At 49.2% G+C, this 18,540-nt stretch overlaps 1 long non-coding RNA gene across 1 annotated transcript; it reads right to left on the minus strand.

The window, feature by feature from the left end:
- Nucleotides 1–12,167: 12,167 nt before the first annotated feature.
- Nucleotides 12,168–18,069, minus strand: LOC142055830 (uncharacterized). The gene is made up of 4 exons (XR_012660077.1): nt 17,880–18,069; nt 17,131–17,347; nt 15,322–15,408; nt 12,168–14,768 (listed from the first exon to the last, which is right to left on the minus strand). It is a non-coding gene; the product is annotated as an uncharacterized LOC142055830 (long non-coding RNA).
- Between the last annotated feature and the right edge of the window lie 471 nt (nt 18,070–18,540).

An 18,540-nucleotide genomic window follows, 5' to 3' on the forward strand; every position in this document is an offset into this window, starting at 1 on the left:
CAGGAAACACCTCCTCCCGTTCCCGCACTGCCAGGCCGGAGCGGCTGGCTGGCAGCTAGGAAGCGGGCAGCGGGAGCGCCCCAGCTGGGGACGGGGGCCTCACCCTGCCACCCACGTGGCCAGGGGCACAAGAAAGCAGACTGGACTTTCCCCTTCTACCTCCTATGGGTTTTTGTTTGTCTGGGGTTTTTTTTCTTCTTTTTGCATCTTTATGAGCTGAAGAAGGCCTGATTTATTTTTCAAATAGATCCCCTTAATTTTTTTTCCACCAGAAATCCAGGTTTTTTCCAACCCTTTTTTATAGGAGTGTCACATTCTCCGAGTGTCCAGTAGTAAGAGGACTTACAGATATTAGGCAACCACTGCGGAACGGAATAAGGAATTGAATTTTGTCCAGACTATTTACAACTTTTTTTTTTTTTGTCTTACTTAATTCAGCTGCTGCTAAGAACTAGGAACAAAAAATTTTGTTTTTTAAGGTGCATTATCCCTCAGCTGATAGTTAGAAAGCTCAAAAATGAGGGTACTGTATGAAAGACTTCAATGGGAGCAGGGGAAGGTGATGCTGAACATCACCTTTCTTTCCCTTCACAAAAATCAGGAAATAAATCAGCCCCTGCACACTGACTCATGCCTTTGCAGATCCTACTTCATGCATTGCAATGAAGCCAAACCAGCATAAGCACCACTTTTTCCATTGCACTTTCAGACCTATTTGGACTGTAATAATTAAAAAAAACACCAAAAACCACTAACTTCCCTGTGATTTTGTGGTGGTGATTGTATAGGGCTCAATCCATTTTCCCTATGGCAATACAGTGAGGGCTACCTTCCTTTGGAAAGTACATAAGTAAGTTCTTTTTTCTTGCAGAAAGCACCGTGCTACCTTTATTAACTCTGGGCAGCAAAATACTTCATGCAGTAGTGGTGCTGGGTATCGGCTTCCCTGCACCTGGGAAGAAGGGGGCTGGATAGGCCCTGCTGGGCTTTAACTTGTCATTCCAGGGACTCTAATTAGTTCAAAATTTCTGCTTAGGCATCTGAGCTGCGCCTTCTGGCTTTCCCAGAGGAAACACACAATGATAAACAGCGGGAAGCAACAATTTTAAGCTGTGCTTTTTAATGGCGATTTTGATTATTACTTTCATATTGTGAGAGCCCTTCTATTTGTGTGAGCCCTCTGCTTTCCTTTGGAGAGACAAATAACCTGTGCCCATAACTGAACCGACTACTTTATACCCCCTATTAACATTTTTATAATCCAGACAGTTATTTCACCTCACTGATTCTGCCTCTTTCAGTTACGGTGGCTCTTTGCCCAGACCTCTTTGTCTGACCGCGGTAAAATTAACTTGCAAATGTGGAGGCCTGACTTCGGCTCCTCTCCTCCACAATTTGGTTATATCCTGAAATCCGCCTCTTAGCAGGCTTTCCAGGTAGTGAGACTTTCTGGGAATAGAGGTGCGTGCTGGGCGGTTAGTCATTTGGCCTCCAGCCACCCCTCGGGGAGGACTCGCAGCAAGGGCTCTGCAGGTTTTGTATGGTCCTGGCGCTGGTGGAAGGCGTGGACCGGCAGCCCAGACTGGCCACGCTGCCTCCCGGTTATCTTCTGAGCAGGAACATTTTGAACTGCAGTAGCAGCATGTGTTTCTTCATCCTGTGTCACGAAAGTTTCCTGACATTTAGTGTTTTGGGGTGGATCCCTTCCTTTTCTGTGAAGAATGCCAATTTCAGTGCTGCTTTTGATGGAAAGCAGTCCACGAAGCACTGGAGCGACACCAATAAATCTGTTTTGTGTAGGCAAGTTTCCGGGCTCCCTTTTTAGCTGCTCCCTGGCTGCAGAGGGACAGGGTTACCTGCCCTGTCGGCCCCACCTCATCCTTTCCCGGTGCCCCTGCTGCCGGCCACGCTTTCCTTGGGGGAGCACCTTCAGAGGTGTCCACAGAAGGGGCTGTCCGACAGGGTTGGATGGCGAATGGCCGTATTCACCATTCGCACCGGGTGTGACCTCAGGGCTCATTTAAGCTCTTCCTGAGCAACTCCAAGAAGCTGCTGCGGCACTGCCTGTTCCATCCTGATGGTGACCAAGGGAGTTCAGCTAGTGGCTCACGGGCTGCCTTTGACCTATCAAAGGCTATGCATGCGGCTACTTTTGTTGGCCGAGGGCATTCTCTTCCTTTACTGGGCCTAATTTTATTACAGGTTTTCAGCTCCTGTATGAGAATTTCACACCTGCTCCTCCAAAAGCCACAGCAGTGCTTAATCCATAGGAAGAGGTACTGGTGCTGCTCCAGCACAGGCCTCTGTCAGCTGAGAAAGGCAAAAGGCAAAGAGGGGTACCAGGTATGTTTGAGGTTGTTGCTGGTGGAGCCAGGCTGGGCCTCTGAGTGAAATGCGTTCTCCAGCTTCCCTTGAGCTCCTCTCCTAAGCAAAACCCTGACTTAGGTCAGTGAAAGCAGGACTGCAAGATCTGTTCCTCTTTCATTTTGTCCCTTTTCAAGAAGGTGATGGTGATGAAGCATCCTTTCTGTTCACTGCATACAGCCAAAACCCATATTGCTTCCGTGAAGAAGTTTGCACCTGATCTGAGTTAAAAACCAGCCTGATTTCAAAGCAGAGATAAAGGACTGCAGTGAGACCGTCTACTTAAAAAAAAGAAGGCTAAATTAGGTGCCATCCATCCCTGCTTCTGCCTGTTGACTGTGGGAGGTGGAGGCTGGTCTGAATTGCTCATCACTCCTTTGAGCTAAGGCCCAGGCTGGCACCAGGGACAAGCTGCTTATGGCAGTCTGAATTTAATCCCTCTTGCTCAGATGAGCACACTCCTTCAGGTACTCCTTCTCCCATCATGTCTCAGCAACCAAACTTTGGGTTTTGCCATGGTACCCACGAGTGTATCAGTTAGGGTCCGCATTGCCAGGGGCCGCTGTACAGAGTCACGCAAGAGCAAGAGCGGTTTAGGCTTACTGGGTGCGGACCAAACGGTAAGCAATACATGTGAAATAGAGTTAGTGTCATCTGGGTTTCATTTGCTTTTAAAGTGGGCTTAAGGAAGGCAAAATAAGGTGAATTCACTCTCCAGGCAAAAAGCAAAGCTCATCGTTTAGGGACTGAATTGCTGTCCCTTATCTGGTTTAAAAAAACAAAACAGAAAATGTGACCTTTTTCTTTTGTAATCCATTCTCTTCCAAATCCTAAACTGGATCCCATCCTGCCAACAGCTCTGCCATTGATTTCACCGGCTCCACGGGAGCATCCCTGTGGGTGAAGTTACACCAGAAGCGCAGGAAGAATGAGGCCCTTAATTTAAATGATGAGTTACAACACACAGTTTTGCTCTAATTATTTATAAGAAATCATTTCATTATAAATAGGTTTTTCAGTTAAATGTATTGCTAGCATTACCTTATTACTTATTCATAATTAATTAAATCATAGCAGAATTCTATGTTATTATCATTTCCATATACTATAAATAATTCAGAAGAAATGTTGGTTTTTTCAGGGTACTCGGCATGCGCAGATAAGGTGAAGGAGCAATCTGGGCCTGAGCGGAGCAAAGTTGCTTGGGCCTGAACTTTCTCACAAGCATGTCAATAGAAAAACTGGGAAGGAACGGGGCAGGGGGTGGCCAATGAGTGAAATAAAATGCTGGTTCCTGTCATCAGCATTGCAGAGCTCTTGGCTCCATGCAGGGCATCTCCTGGCTGTTTTTCAGAATAACCAGAAGGATATGCAGAGCTGTAGGGGTGAGGAATTGAAGCTTTTACTGATCCATAAGTCTGCCTTTTCTCCACAGTGTTTACTTCCCTCGAGGTAAAGGGAAGGGGGGGGTTAGTGTCACTGCAAGGTTGATAGGCCTTTTGAAAAACGAACAAGAAATATTGGAAAATTCACATTTAAACTAACTTTAGAAACGTGCATATAAGGGATCATAATGATTGGTTTCAAGTGAATTTACCTGGCAAATACAACCCTTATTAATGAATAACGAGAGAAAAATATAATGTTTCCAAGCAGAATCTCACGTGTATTTTTAATACTCGACTCATTGGTACTGGCATCTCACTGGTTTATAATAAATAAGAAGGGCTGGGAAGGTTTCTTGGAGCTGTTTATTACTGTTGCTGTCTCCTTAGCACTGTTCTAACAGGAAAGAGCTTTGCGAGTCCTGGGATGCAAACTGTGTTGGGATGGTGGGGTGGGTGACCAGACTCCGACAGTGGGGTGTGCTCCATCACCCCTGAGCCTGCCAGGGAGCTAGCGGAGGTGGGAATCAGGGCAGGTGTAACTGGGTTAGGCACATGGAAGGTGCGATGAAGTCAGGAACTGCTTCAAAGTTGAGGAAATGAAAATAATAAGCCCGAGAACTGAGCAGTGAGCTTCATTTGAATCACTTGATATGCTCTTCAAGTGATTCTCTGGCTGCTGGTATGACTGTGCTGCACATGTGCGTTTGCACCTTAGGAAACTTCAGCACAGCATGATGGTGGGAAATCCCTTGGGAATAAGGCTGGCCACCAAGATATAGCTGCCTTGGTTTGAGCTACACGAATGAAGGAGCCTTGTGTCTGGCTGCCTTCATCTCATTTTCCCACCAGGGAGAGGTGGGGAAGTGCCTTGTGGCTGCGCAGGGCCAAGGCAGAACATTTGGGTGGACATCGGGCAGGGGAGGGTTGCAAAGGGGCTGGCACCACTTCCATCAGGAGAGCAGTAGAAGGCACCTTGTCAGCCCTGGAAAAGGCCTCACTGGAGAGAGGAAGGCTAAGCAATGCCTTGGCTGCAGGGAGGTGAGCAGCACCCCTGCGCCCTGGGAATTATATGCTCCTGCCTGTGCTCCCTTCCCCTCTCACTCGCTTGAAGGCAATGGAGGAAAAGGAGATGGAGGTGATGCCAACAGAGAAAAGAGTGCATAGATTGGAGCTTCTCATGCAACCCATGTCGTAGGAAATGGTTATAGTGCCACTCCACTGGTTGGGCAACAGAATACGTGCAGTTATATGCTGCGTATCTGGCACGCAGCTGTACGACTTTCCTTTAGCTATAGTCACCCAACAGCGGGTAGGTTTCTTACAGATACGTATTTAATAGAGCTACCCTTGGTTACTGTGAACAGAGGGAAGTTTGCTGATGCGATCCTCTGCAGCAAGCTGTTGGATGCTGGAGACAGCTCCTCTCCTTCTTTCTCCTTCCCGATGCTCAGGCAGGGCCGGGTTCACTCCCCACCCCTGCAGCACCATTGAGCCTAGCCTCCCCCTGGGACAGCTGGTCCATCTGCAGCTCCTGTGTGATGAGCAGCACCCCGCCAGGCCCAACCTTGTCCTTCATTCCCCCATGCAAACTCTGGCTGTGCTGGACTCGCTGTAGGTTTACAGCAGCATGGCAGAGAAGGGCCTGGCCTCTGCAGGTTTGGAAGAGCTCGGCTCAGTAGCGCAGGAGGAAGCAGGGGGCCTCCTGATGAAAGAGCATGGTTGGGTTTCTCCATCTGGCAGACAGCACTGAAACTGTGGTGTTCTTGTTCTGGAGAGTTCCCCAACCATGCTAGAGAGTGGCACAGGGGAAGGAGCTGCAACATGATGCCTCTCAAACCCAGTGCAGCCGCAGAGAGTAAAGCTTATAGTAGCAGCTGGGGGCATTAACTCTCTAATCTCCCCCTGTTCATTACGTCAGAGTCTCTGAGCTTTGTGTTACACCAGTCACCTGTGGAGATTTCCTGAAGGGATGAGACTCCACTGAGACGAAAAAAATGAAATTATTTGTTTGAAAAGTAGTGCTTTGGACATGGGTATTTTTGTGTGGAGGCATGTCACTGCCCGCATTGATGGGCGCAAGAGACCTGCTGTGAAACCCAGCGCTCCCACGGCCGCAGCATGCTGGAGCTGCCTGCACTCTCACTGCGTTCGTACAGCTCCAGCTTACCCTGGGGAAAGTGAGCTCTGCCTCTGACTTTCCAGTATAGCCATAACCAGACATGAGTGGGGCCTTTTTTGGCTGCTGGATGCTATCAAGTTGTCCAGGTAGCTGCTTCCCGCGAGGGGGCTGCCCTGCAGTGGGGCAGCCTCCCCCACGGGAGTCCTCTCCCTCCCACAGGGGCAGAGGCTGAAGACCTATGGGCAGGGGGTCTGCCCTGCTGCAGTGCCCCAGCTTGCATGGCAGCTGGTGGGAAACCAAAGCTGCAGTCAACTTTGGTCCTTCACTCTTTTTATTTTGTTAAAAGAAAGGATGCTCTTCATCCAGCAGGTGAGGTCCCTGCTGGTGTGTGAGGGCATTTCTCCCACACCTTTCCTTCTTGGATCAAAAGGGTTTAGTCACTGCTTTGCAGCATCTCAGCCCTGCCAGCACCCCATGCATGGCCCATCCCAGGCTGAGCAAACCCCCAAAAGTGGGACCTGCCCACCCTCCTAGTTGTGCTTATGCTGCTGCTCGTGCAGCTGGCAGGGCAGAGGTAACCTGGTCTGGAGGAGAACTGGAGGGGTGGGTGTGTGTGCATGAGTGGTGGCACGAGAGGAGAGGTGGCAAAGTGAGACCGGGGGAGGGAAAGACTGCCTGTCTGAGCAACAGTGTGATGTAGGGCTCTCTTCAGCCCACTGCAAAACCTCCCTGTGTTTCTCCTCCTACCATCATTACAGACAACTTGGTGCAGAGGTGTGGACTCAGCATGCCCCTCATCTGGAGGGACTGGAGCTCAGAGAGGGTCCCCAGCAGAGCTGACTCTCTTTTTCTTTCCCTTCACCATTCTTCTGTATGAACTTCCATCTCATATTTTTTGCCTTTTAAAACAGATGAGAAAAACTGGGCCTAAAGGTCAATAACTCAGCTGTGTCCGTACAGAGGCTGGTCAGCGCAGGGGGTGGAAGCAGTCTCTCCCTCCAGCCCCAGGGAGTCCTGGCTCCCCTCTGGGCACGGCGTTGCAGGCAGGAGTAAGCAAATGAGAAGAAATTGCCCTGACTTAGCAAGAGGTCATGCAGAAAGATCCATGCTGGCAGACGAGACAGTGTGCTAAAGATAACTGTTTGACAAACTATATTTACTCTCCCTTTCTGGGAGGACTTAGAGGGGATTTGGAGCATTGTGCTAATATAAGCCATCCAGTGCCTGCGGTGGAGGAAGCGCCTACTCTGGGCTTCTTTGCGCTTGTGTCTTTACAAGCCATGAGAGGGGACACCGCTGAAAATAGCCTTGTCTCCTAATTGTATCTTGGGAATGCTAATCAGCGAGCTTGCTCTTCCCACCAGCAGCAACTGGGCAGCAATGCTGTGTGATCAAATGCAGCTGCTTCCCTCACCACCACTACCATTTCTCTCGACAGCAGCACTAGTTGTCCCTGTCCATATTCCTTCCTAACCTGCAGGGTAGGTGATCCATTCTGGGGGGGTCTCAGAGCCAGGGGAAAGCCCATTATCCATGTTTTCTTGGTGTTCTGGGAAACCTCTGCGCTGGAGCTGGTTTTGTGCCTCCAAGAGCTCTCCACCTAAACAAAGGCCATGGGGGATAGGGCTGGACAAAGGAGCAGGGGGGTGAAAGAGAGAATCCTCCTAAACAGCCGTGATTTTTCAGCTGATACTCAGTAAGCTTTCTCCCGTACAGGAAAAGAGGCACTTGAGATTTTGAGTATGCAGTAACCATGACAAATACAGAAGTACAAAAACAGCTCTAGGCAGCTAGAAAGAACAATACCGAACAAACAAATTAGCCATCTGTACCATCTCTAGCTCCTAAAAGTAAACATAAACACAGACCCACACTGAAAAGGACTGTACTCGTAATAAATCAATTAGCCCTGCCAGCACTTAGAGGCGGCAGGGGGTGAGGGGCAGGGACCAGAGGAGCATACCTCTGCCTGCTTCCCTTCAGGTTGGCTCTCTGGACTCCTGAAAAGCTCTCATGTGGGCTGGGGAGTGAGGATCAGCTCACCAGAGCGCTCCCCCCGTGAGTGGCAGTGGGAGTGACACCATGGAAAATCTCAACCCCGGGGAGGGGGGATGTCCAGCGTTCACATTTCAGACTTCCTTTCCCAAGCCCTAGCTAGTGAGGGTCTTGTGATCCTTCCTCTCTCTCCTCTCCTTCGGGCGCAGCAGGGTATTGGGAAGGTTATAAATACAGGCAACTGTTTGCTGTAATCCATCTCTGTCCATGGGGATCAGTAGTGCACCAGGCTCCTCTTTCCTTACTCCCAATTTATCTCTGATTGACTTGCCCATCCCATGGCCACCATTCATAACCCGCAGCTTCCTGCATTTCTTACTGATGTCTCCTTATATGCCAAACACCCATGGAGGGCTGCCTTAAAAAATAAATCATCCTCTTGAGATGGAGAGGCACCAGAGTGGTGGGGATGGGGTAGTAGGGCAGCCCTTCTGGGAGCTTCGTTCCCCTGTATTCTGTATGGTGGGTGTCTTATTCCAGAGAATAGCAAGGGGGAATGGACAGATTCGGTAATAAACTACCTCTGCGTTGTAGGAGCCTGGACCGCTCCACAGAGTGTGAAGACCAAGACATTTGCCCTGTAAAGGACCTCTGCTGTGTACCTAAGGAAGGGACACAGACCTGTAGCACTGCAAACCAGAGCTGTGCTCCCCACAGCCACCTCAGAGGTTAGTGCGCAGCGCTGCATCCCACCAGCTGGGCAAGGACAGCTGTGGGACATGTCTCCACGGACATGTCTCAGGGGGTTTCTGACTGGCTTCCACTTCTGAGCCCCCTAGGCTGTCCCCAGCCTCCTGCAATGGGTGCAAGGGCTGTGTGTGAACTGCTCCGCTCACCTCAGGGGATACCCAGACCAGAAGCTATGCAGGGCACGCTTGCGAAGTCTCATTGCTAGTCAAGTCTGCAGGCAGGAAGGAGTTTGCTGTTACTGTAAAGATCTGCACTAGCTGTGCCTAACTGCATCCCTTTGGGGAGGGCACAAGTGGGTGAAACGTGAGTTGGGGGCAAGGATTAGGAAAGCAATGCAGACTGGAGGAGAAAACAAACACACCCATGAAAGGGTGGCACGCTAAGCCTAAAATCTGTCACTGTCAGAGAAAGAGCAACAGCAGCATCTGTCTAATAGCACATACCAACGGGGTAGGAACTCTTTGTTGGTGCATGACCTTCAAGTCACTGCCAGGAATAGATTTTGGCTCCAATTTCACCCCTAAGTAAAGCACCTTCTTCTGTCATGATTTGGAAGCTGAAGTATTTCAGTTTCCAGAAGCAGAGCGCCCAGGAGGCAGCCCCATGGCATGGCAGTGGCTCTGGAAACGGACAGGCTCTGCACTTTGGGAATGATGTGGGGTGAAGGGACTCGATGGGCTTCATCCCCCCTGCCCCTTGCCATCATACAATGGAGGCCGTGCATGGTCTAGCCCTAGCTGATAATGTGGCTGCATACTTTCTCCTAGTCTGTAAGAAGCTATGACATTTTCTTCAGTTCATTCAAAGGACTGAGTATTTTTAACAGTATAATTTAGTTGCTGTCCCAGGCTCTTGCTGTCAGTTTCCATACCAGAGCTCTATTTATTTTCAAAGATCCCGAAGCCCAACAGATGAAGTTTCTGAATGGAGGAAGGCTGCCTCCCCTTCAAGTTAGCAGAGATGCAAGGTGCGTCCCAGGGGCCAAGCAGCCATCTATTTTGCTTGGCAGCTGTTACCTCCAAACCAAATTAATCACGCCTCCTGCTTTGCCACCCTCTCCCCTGCCTATTTTATGAAGGTGGCTGAGAAACACAGAGTGCTCTGCCCTTAAAGGAAAGCGGCAGCCCAGTGAGCGGAGGGCAGTATGGGAGGCCAGGGGGCACAAACCCCATTCCAGGTGCCGCTGCCCTGCCCTGCCAGCCTCCCACGGAGGGGCTGGGAGCTGCTCCCCTCCTGCTTTCTGAGGCGGCAGCATTGGAAGGATACAAAGCACAGCCTGTTCTGACAATAGAGAGGGCCCCCACCCTTGACAGGGGTTTCAACAGCACTTCGAAATGGGGTCCTGGCTCCCCTGCCTCTGCAAACTGAGGTTTGAATTCACGTTTTTCAGACCTAGCAGCCCACGGCGGGCTGCAATGACAAGGTCACGGCCACACACAGCCTATCCTGCTTCAGTGGTCTTCGTGGGCAGAGGCAGTGCGTGTGCGCATGGGTTAGAGGGAAGGGGTGAAAACAGCATGTGCGGGCCCGTGCACACCCTGCCTGTCCTCCCACAGACCAAAAGTTTCTCAGCTACCCTCAGAAAGAAAATATTTTGCTAAACATCACCTGAAATGAGAGGTTTCATTTCAGTGGAAAGCCTGTCTGATATGCCTCTGGAGCCTGGCGAACTGAAATGAGAATGAGGATGAGCTCTTGAGAGCAAGTGCTGGCGGTGCAGGGGGAGGCAGCTGCTTTTACCTCTGGTACTTAAATCTCTATACCTTCAGGAACATTTTCTCTGCTTGTTTGAAATGTCACTTCAGCAACCACAGAGGAGAATACAAGTCTTTTGTTGCTGGCTATGTCTGCTTGCTCTGCTTAGCAAACTCCGAATCACAGGGGATATTACCCACCACAGAGGTAGGACGGCTGTCTGGCAGCATTTCAGAAACAGAGGAGCAGGCTTGGAGTGGAGAATATTTACAAGGGCTATTTAACTTGCTAAAGTCTGGCACCTTAGTTGGCTTCACATAGGTGAGGACCATACTGCTGTTTTACGGACCAGCCATTGCAAGACGTTCATGTCGGCTAGTCAGGTGTAGCAAGGCAAGGCGGAGAGGAAGCCATCAAGACAGACAGGGGAGGTTTTGTATTCACTTTGCACCACTTTAAACGAGCACGAGGTGTGTGGCAGAAGTCCACCATGTGTCATAAAAGCTGGAAGTAGGCATGCTTCTTCCAAGTCTCTAAGAGGAAGCTGGGCAAGGAAAGCCCATCTGCACCCTGTTGTCCCAAGGGAGCCAAGACCTGTCATTTTCCAGCAGTGGAAGTGGTGGTGGGGACAGGTGCTGTCATCTGCAGCCCCATGTCTCCTGCTGTCATTAGGATGTTTAGCCAGTCCAGGGATCCAAGTTCCTTCCTGCAGGCAACATGCTAGCATGTCAGTGAGATCCAGCATAACTGGAGCAGGGAAGAAGATGCTCTGTGTGCTCAGCCTGTGGCCGGTAGGAGATACAGTGATATTTAGAGTCTGTAAAGATGTTGTCAAAGCTGACAGAGCACCAAGCCGGTGTAGCAAAAGGAAAGTACGGCCTTTGCAGGTACTGCTTTAGGACTAACATCCTACACATGGAGAGTAATGACTCTGGCAGTTTTGATCCATCCAAAAACATTGCATGGGATTGCTTCATTCACAGTGGGTTGGCAGAGAGCAGGGGGAGTGCTCAGGAGGGGTTTTTTGGTCCTTTTTTTTTTTTTTTTTTTTAAATAGAAGCCACAGCACTTCTCTGCTGTACTAAAAAAAAAAAAAATCCTGAAGCACTTGAAATTGCCTGAGGTACTGGAACAGAAAACCTAATGCTGCTTCTGGTGCCACAGGGTATCCTGCTCTTCCCGGCATCTCCAGAGCCTGAAACCCACAGCGGCAGGGTGCCTGCTGCAGCCACCTGCTGCAGTGGCCACAAGCAGCTTTTCTGTACGGGGTAATTGTCAGACATACAGGGTTCGGTTCATTACCACATCCAACAGGCATGAAAAATGCCTTACAGACCTGTGAGATAATTCCTGGTAGTCAACACTCTCCCCAGTTCCTGCCCAGCCGTGGTCCAGATCTGTATGCTTGGGTGGACAGGAGCCGTGCTGTCGGGGTTTTCAAAGCTTGTAACTCCTGCGTTCATGCCTTTTAAGAGATCAACTCTTCCACACATGCAGCTAAGGTAGGTTTGTCCCTCCCTCAGGTCTGCCTTCTTCAGGATAAAAGAGATGGGAGCAGGAGGATGGAGAGGGCTTGTGCAGCATGGCGAGGAGAACTCAGGTTTACAGAGAGTTACAAAGCTTCTGTAAATGAAACTATTTTTCATATGTAATGAACTGTGCATGTCCTGCACAGCAATAAAAATATCAAAGTAGTACTAAGAACTAATGTGGGTCGTAAATACCGACTCGTATTCATAATATTTTTGTAGGGCCATTATAACTAAAATATAAATGCAGTTTTTATTTTAAACATTTAATATTAATCAAATGGTTATGAAAGTACACAACAAACAACTGTGACATACTCATGGCCTAAATAATAAAAATGAAATGGGTGATGAATTCCTGTGAAAATTTAATTTGCAAAAGAAAGAACATTGCATTAATAAGGCATAATTACATCATCAAATATTTACCATTATTTGCTGGAATCCATTTTATTTTTATTTTACATAATGAAATAGTGGGTACATAAAGCAGCAGGCTGGGCCCCATCTGAACTCTTTTTGTGCCCCCAGGTCTCACAGGCAATACCCTTGTAACTCAGGTTTTGCTGGTTTGCTTCATTGTTTTCTCTAAAGGCTCCAATGCTGCGTTTTAAAAATTACTCTTCAATTCTGACATCTCCTCTTTTTCATTACTCATTATGCACGAGTACCATTATTTCAATCCACACCTCCAGGGAGAATAAAGGAAGTGACCCCATGTCATTCGCAGACCCAGGTCGGTGGATGAATAACTGTTTCACACAGGCCGTCTGCTGGCCGCTATCACGCAGCAGCCACCTTCACTTCTCCAGGGAGCACTGGTGTTTCCCACCACAGAAACAGTGAGAAGACAAAGCCATGCCAAAGCTGTCAAGCTGATGTCCTCCTGCATCCCACAGCCGGACCGAGGCTGCCAGCGGGGATGCATTTAGCAGAGGATGGCACCAGTTGACGGCCGTACCCCCACCCTCTGTGTTTTATTCCTAGTCAGGTGCTGAGGTTTATTTTCTTCCTACAGGTCTGCTGGCCCAAGGGATTGGCATCTTTCCTGAGGTGCTCCTGCACTTGCTGAGGTGTAGGATCCTGAGGGGATTTCCATGCAAACCAGTGATTGGAGGCACATCCAGAGCATCTGGGCAGGGTCGTTGGGGAAAGGCCAGCCCAGAGGGGCTGTCGCCACCTTGAATCGAAGCCCTCCTTTCCAGGGTGGTCTTTTTTCCATTGTCTTTTACAAGGCATGGTTGCTGCTGCCCAGTTTTGTGTTGCACTTGGTTTAGACAGCCCTTGCTCAGCTCAGCCAAGGCTGAGAGACTCAGTGGGTTCTTGGGGGTGTTTTTAGGTTTGGAAAACTTCCCTGATTATAGATCTGCCAGCGTAATTTACACCTCTGAGGACTGGGTTGATTAGAGAATCAGTGAGAATGATTAATTTTATTCATCGAAGGCAGGGCTATGTGTGTGCTGCAACCTGCAACTGAACTGGTATTTCCTTTAATTGTTCAGCTGGGTCCCTGGCAAGCCTGAGCTGAAACTGCACAAACTTGCTCAGTAAACGTTTCTGGTAGCTTGAGCTTCAGCGGTCCTGCCAAGCCAAACCCAAACCCAAACCCAAACCCGGCTTGTCTTCTGGTTACAAGCTTGAGGTTCAACACCCCCACACACATGCACACATGCACAGGAGCAGCTTTTTAACTTTGGTGGAGGTGTGCCTACATCAGATGCGAGGCTCTAATGCCCAATGCTGGCAGCAGCAAGCTGCTGAGTGTGGGATGATGCACTTTAACCCCTGTCTTTAGGGGGCTGCTGTCACCGTAGCAAGCCCGTGTCCCTCCTGCATTTCACAGGTGAGGGGGCTCACTGCCCCAGTACTGGGAGAGGTCAGAGGGAGGGGAGAGCAGCCAGCAAGCAGACGGCGCTGGATTGTGCTGCTGTTATTTGTATCATTAATGAGGAGGGTAATGGGATAGAAAACACACTTTAAATTCTGTGGGTACCTCCAGGTGGGGAAGCACACTTTGCAAGGACTTTGGAGGGCTAGAAATCAAAGTGGTCTTGACAAATGCGAGAAATCTTCTGGGATCAATAAAATGAAATTCAATACAGGGGAGTGCACAGCACACACTTAGAAGGGGGGCTCAGGTGCGTAACAATGCCATGGGGAAGGGCCAGGCTGGCAGCAGCAGAGAAGGGGAGGTCCAGGCAAGCAGCAAGGCAGCTGCCAGTGGTCCAGGACAGGGAACAGGCTGACCAGGAGGTGCCAGTGGTCATGCCAGATGTGAGACTGGGGAAATCACCATTCCTTCCCCTCAGGGCTGAGACAGGCAGAGGACAGCATCCTGCTGCTCCTGGGATGATGCAGGCAAGCATGGAGGAGAGCAGGGCATGGTGGTATCCTGGAAGACACAGCTTACACGGAAAGGTTGAAAGAATTGGTTTGTCCAGGCTGGAAGAGCGGAGGATGAGGGCAGACATGGCAATGTGTGAAATATGTAAGGATGGCCATTAGACCACCTAGTCTTTAGGTAGGCAGAGAAGAAAGTGAGCTGTTTCTCAGTGGCAGTGAACTGGGATGGAGCTAAAGGAAAAACATGCTGTAACCAGCAGGAGAGGTGAGCCCTGGCAGAGTGCTGTCCCTGTCACCAAAGATATTTTAAAAAGGTTAAACAAATATCAGTCAGGGATATTAGACAGGAAGAGAAGGAAGGGGAGGGGAAGAGGGGCTGGACGATCTCTGGAGGTCCCTCGAGCCATACATGTCCACGACTGCTGTGATTCAGGTTGGGGCAGTGCCCAAAATGTGTCTGGTGAATTCCACACATGTCCAGAATGACTCCTTGTCCCAAGTTGTATGTTGTCCTAAAATGGTCCTTGATTTTTGCAGAGAGGTCATGCCTTTTATAAAATGGGATATTTAGGGCATCAACAGCACCTGTATCCCCAAAAGCATGGGACAGATTTTTAATATTTGAAATTATTTTCTGCAATCCTACATCAAGCCTGGCTGAGTTTTACACTCATTCAGATCAAAGTTTCTTTACTGGCATGGCTACAATGCCTGCGCTGCCAAAGCTAACATATAATACAAATTAAATGATAAGTTGAATGAAATATTGTTTCATCTATATCCAACACTAATATCGTAAGACGTAGAACCCTAACCTCCTTCCTCAGAAATAAAATAAAATGAGAAGAGCCAAAAAACAGCTGCCAGGAAGAAAGCAAAAGTTATTCAACATTGTGCTGGGCATTAGCTTAACTAGGAAGCGGGGGGTGATGTTAAGCTGAATGACACCAATGTGCAGAATAGGTCAAGTTAGCCAATGGTATAATAAAAAAAGGCTGCTGTTTCAGGCGTGGTCTAGTTAAGTCAGGAGATTTAAGTACAACAGACTCAGGGATGCTGGAGCTAGAAGATTGCATTTAGACTAGGCAAGAAAATGTCTTCAGGTATTGCTATTTCAGGCTCAGCTAAGTTCACTCACCTTTTCTAGTCCTGCTTCGTAGATGTGCCCTATGGGACCCTTGGCAATCTGAGCTACGCTGTGTTGGGTAACGTTCATCTTCTCCCTCTGAAGATGGATCAGAATTAGCACACATACATCAGCACATTTTGCTATTTATTATATATTTAATGAGCCAGATCTTCTGTGATGAAGTTGAGCTTAAACAGAGACAAGAGTAGCACATTGTGATTGCATGGTGGAAAAAAAAAATCAGGTTTCGCTACCTGTTGTCCTTCCTTTAAGCAACCTCTGCCTACAGGCAGGTGGTAACTCCCTGGCTCACTTGTACTTCTGCTCATCTGCCATCGTCTCTGTGCTATTTCTTGCTCTGTTTCCCCAGTTGGCTGGGCTGCGCATCAGTGCCTTTTATGGCAGGGCAGGGGAGGCCCGGGCTGCAGCCGCATGCCCCCAGCCTCCCGCCGCTGCCCCCAGCCCGCCCGTGCCCGCTGGCGCCCGTGGGACGGGTGGCACCGTGGCAGGGAGCAGGAAAGGGAGGTGCGCAAGGGAGTGTATATTTAGCTCACCTAGGAGGAGTGCTGCAAAATGACATCAGCCTAGCTCACCCCTCGCAGCTGGGCAGTGCTCCGCTGCCTGCACCGTGCCCGCTCCCCTGGCACCGGGTCCCAGCACCGCTCCGGTTACCCGCCTCCTGTTCTCGCCTGCTGACGCAAGGGTTAGTCCTAAGTGCGAAAACAAATGGCTGAGAACCCCTGTGCTTCGCTTCGCGCAGGGAGAAAGCTAGGGCAAGCCCTGTCACTCACCTAGTGGTATTTTGGCAGCGTCAGTGGGTAGGAGCATGGGTTGGGAATTTCAGTCCCTGCCCAGCTCCAGTGACAGGCTCCGGTGGCCCTGGACACGCTCTGGCTGAGCGCGGCATTTACCGATGGTTATTCCAGGGCAGAGAGCAGGCTCAGGGTTTTACAGTCACAAGAAACACGTTCCTCTGGGTTTACCCTTCCGACTTCAGTGCCAGCAGTGTGACGGGAATAGCGATTCCAGCCTCTCCAGTACGGTGGGCTCCAGGCACCTGTGTCCCAGTGCAAGGCGGACAAGCCCCAGTTTGTTTCACCTCTCCAGGCTGGAGGCTTTCCTCTCCGTTTGCCAGCTGGGAGTGAGGTCTGAGCATCATAATCTCCCCCACCGCCCCCCAAATCAGGGCTATATTCAGCAGATACCATGGGTAACTACTGGGTCCTTAGCTAGGGGCCTGGCCCTGCCTAAGGAGCTAAACACAGGCAGTGAAATGCGCACTTTGTATTTTCGAGATTAATGAAGCTTCTTTCACATGTGTCATGGATGGTTGGATTTTTGGCAGTGCTGAGCACCTACGATTGCAACCACATTCACTCGGAGCACATTGGCACGCAGCGCTCTGGAAAATTAGGCCATGTTTCTCCAGTGCAAAAGGCTTGTTGATGTGTGGGATATCAAATGTGTAAAATTATTTGCACTCTGCTTCTTAATAACAATAAAAGGATGACTCATAATTACTTTCTGGGAATATTAAAATCCTAGACACGATGCTTCTTGCACCGTGCAGTGAATCTGTACAGCATAGTGTATTGAATACTCTTCTTTATTACAGAATAGTGATGTCTAATAACTCCCGAGCTCAGGTTTCACCGCAGTATTTATAATTCACATCCATAATAACATTTTCCCATTTAACAGCCTGGGGCAGACGCCACAATGTGTTATATAGCATGGATGCAAATAATGAGATAGGATGATGTCACTGTGTAGCATTCCTCCTAAGTGATCTAAAAATATTCTCTCTGGCTTTCCTACCTTTCATCATCGCCTGCTCCTTCCTGCCTGATGCTTTTTTGCCTGTTCCCATGGTAACAGCTTCTATTGTAGTCCAGACCCTCATGCAGATGTTGTCATTGATCCAACACCTTGGCAGCTTTGATGGCGCATTGTCTTCTTGTTTCCTGCTCTCCTGTCTCCATTCTCCCCCAGTAAGGATGGGTTGGGATGCATCCTCCTGCTCAGTGCCTTTGATCTGAAGGAGGAGAGGGGGGGAAATATTGATTGGGTTTTATTATCAAGATTAATGCTTCTCGGGGTGCTTTCTGAGAGCTAAAATAATATGCTCTGGAGCCAGCTACAGGTTCTCTTGTGCGACTGTTAAAATGGGTGCCTTAAATAAAACCACTAGAGGAATCAAGAGCGATTAGCATTGGGAGACCCTAATTAAAACCTCTCTCTGACAGGGCATGGAAAACTTCTGTTTCATAGGGGGTTGCTGCTGCTTTACTGCTTGTACAGTCTGATAGAGCCTTTTTGGTTCTCTTTGCCTTTTCCTTTTTTCTGTGTTTTTTTTTCCCCCTGCTAAGCGCCTAAGGAAGTTTCCACATTTTGGCCGTGTTCATTGTTCAGGCTCTCCCCACCCAGGCTTGTCACTCCAGCTTGGCTCGAAGGGACAGGGAGAGAGGCAACAGAGCTGCACTGGAGAAACTGCACCGTGGATTATTGCCGAAATGAAATGTAGCTGTAAGAAAAAAGCAAAGAACAAGGAAATTCTGCTTAATCACCTATTGTCTGCAGTTGTTTTGCATTCTTCACCTGTCACTCCTTGCTGGAGTCGGACGTTGTTCTCCTGATGATGAGAACCTGACAGACAGATGGTAATGAATGTGTAACTGAAGACCTGGGCTTTTGCATCTGCATTATTTATTCACCTAAAGCAGGAGCTGCTCTATATTTAGTGTATGATGTCAGTGGCTTGTTTGCATCCTTAGAAATTGGCAGGGAGCCACATCTCACATGATATATGAAATCACTGATAAATGCTTCTTTTCACTGAAAGAAAAACAGCTTAATAAATGCGGCTCTTTTCTGCTTTCATCTCTTCCCTCCCCACCATGCTCCCTTCCCCTTCTGGGATTTGTCTCTCGGTGGCAGAGCTCAGCAGCATCTGTGAAGTGGAAATGAGCAGGCAGTACTGCAGATCAAAATGAAGCCGTGGGTTTGCTCGGGAAGTTGCTGCCCTCCCAAGCCCCCCTTTGCTCCCCCCTCCAAAGTCCTGGGGCCCTGCCAAAGACCCAGCCAAGCAGGGAAAAAAGGGAGTGAGGGAGAGCCTCCTCCGCGCAGCACAGGCTTTGCGGGGACGCTGGTATTCCTGGTATGTAATGAGTTTCAGTTGAGTTTTAGCAGGCAGGGAGCAGAGGGGACAGGGAGGGCTCCCACGTGCTT

Source organism: Phalacrocorax aristotelis, chromosome 3 (assembly GCF_949628215.1).
Source record: "Phalacrocorax aristotelis chromosome 3, bGulAri2.1, whole genome shotgun sequence".
Classification (NCBI taxonomy): Eukaryota; Metazoa; Chordata; class Aves; order Suliformes; family Phalacrocoracidae; genus Phalacrocorax; species Phalacrocorax aristotelis.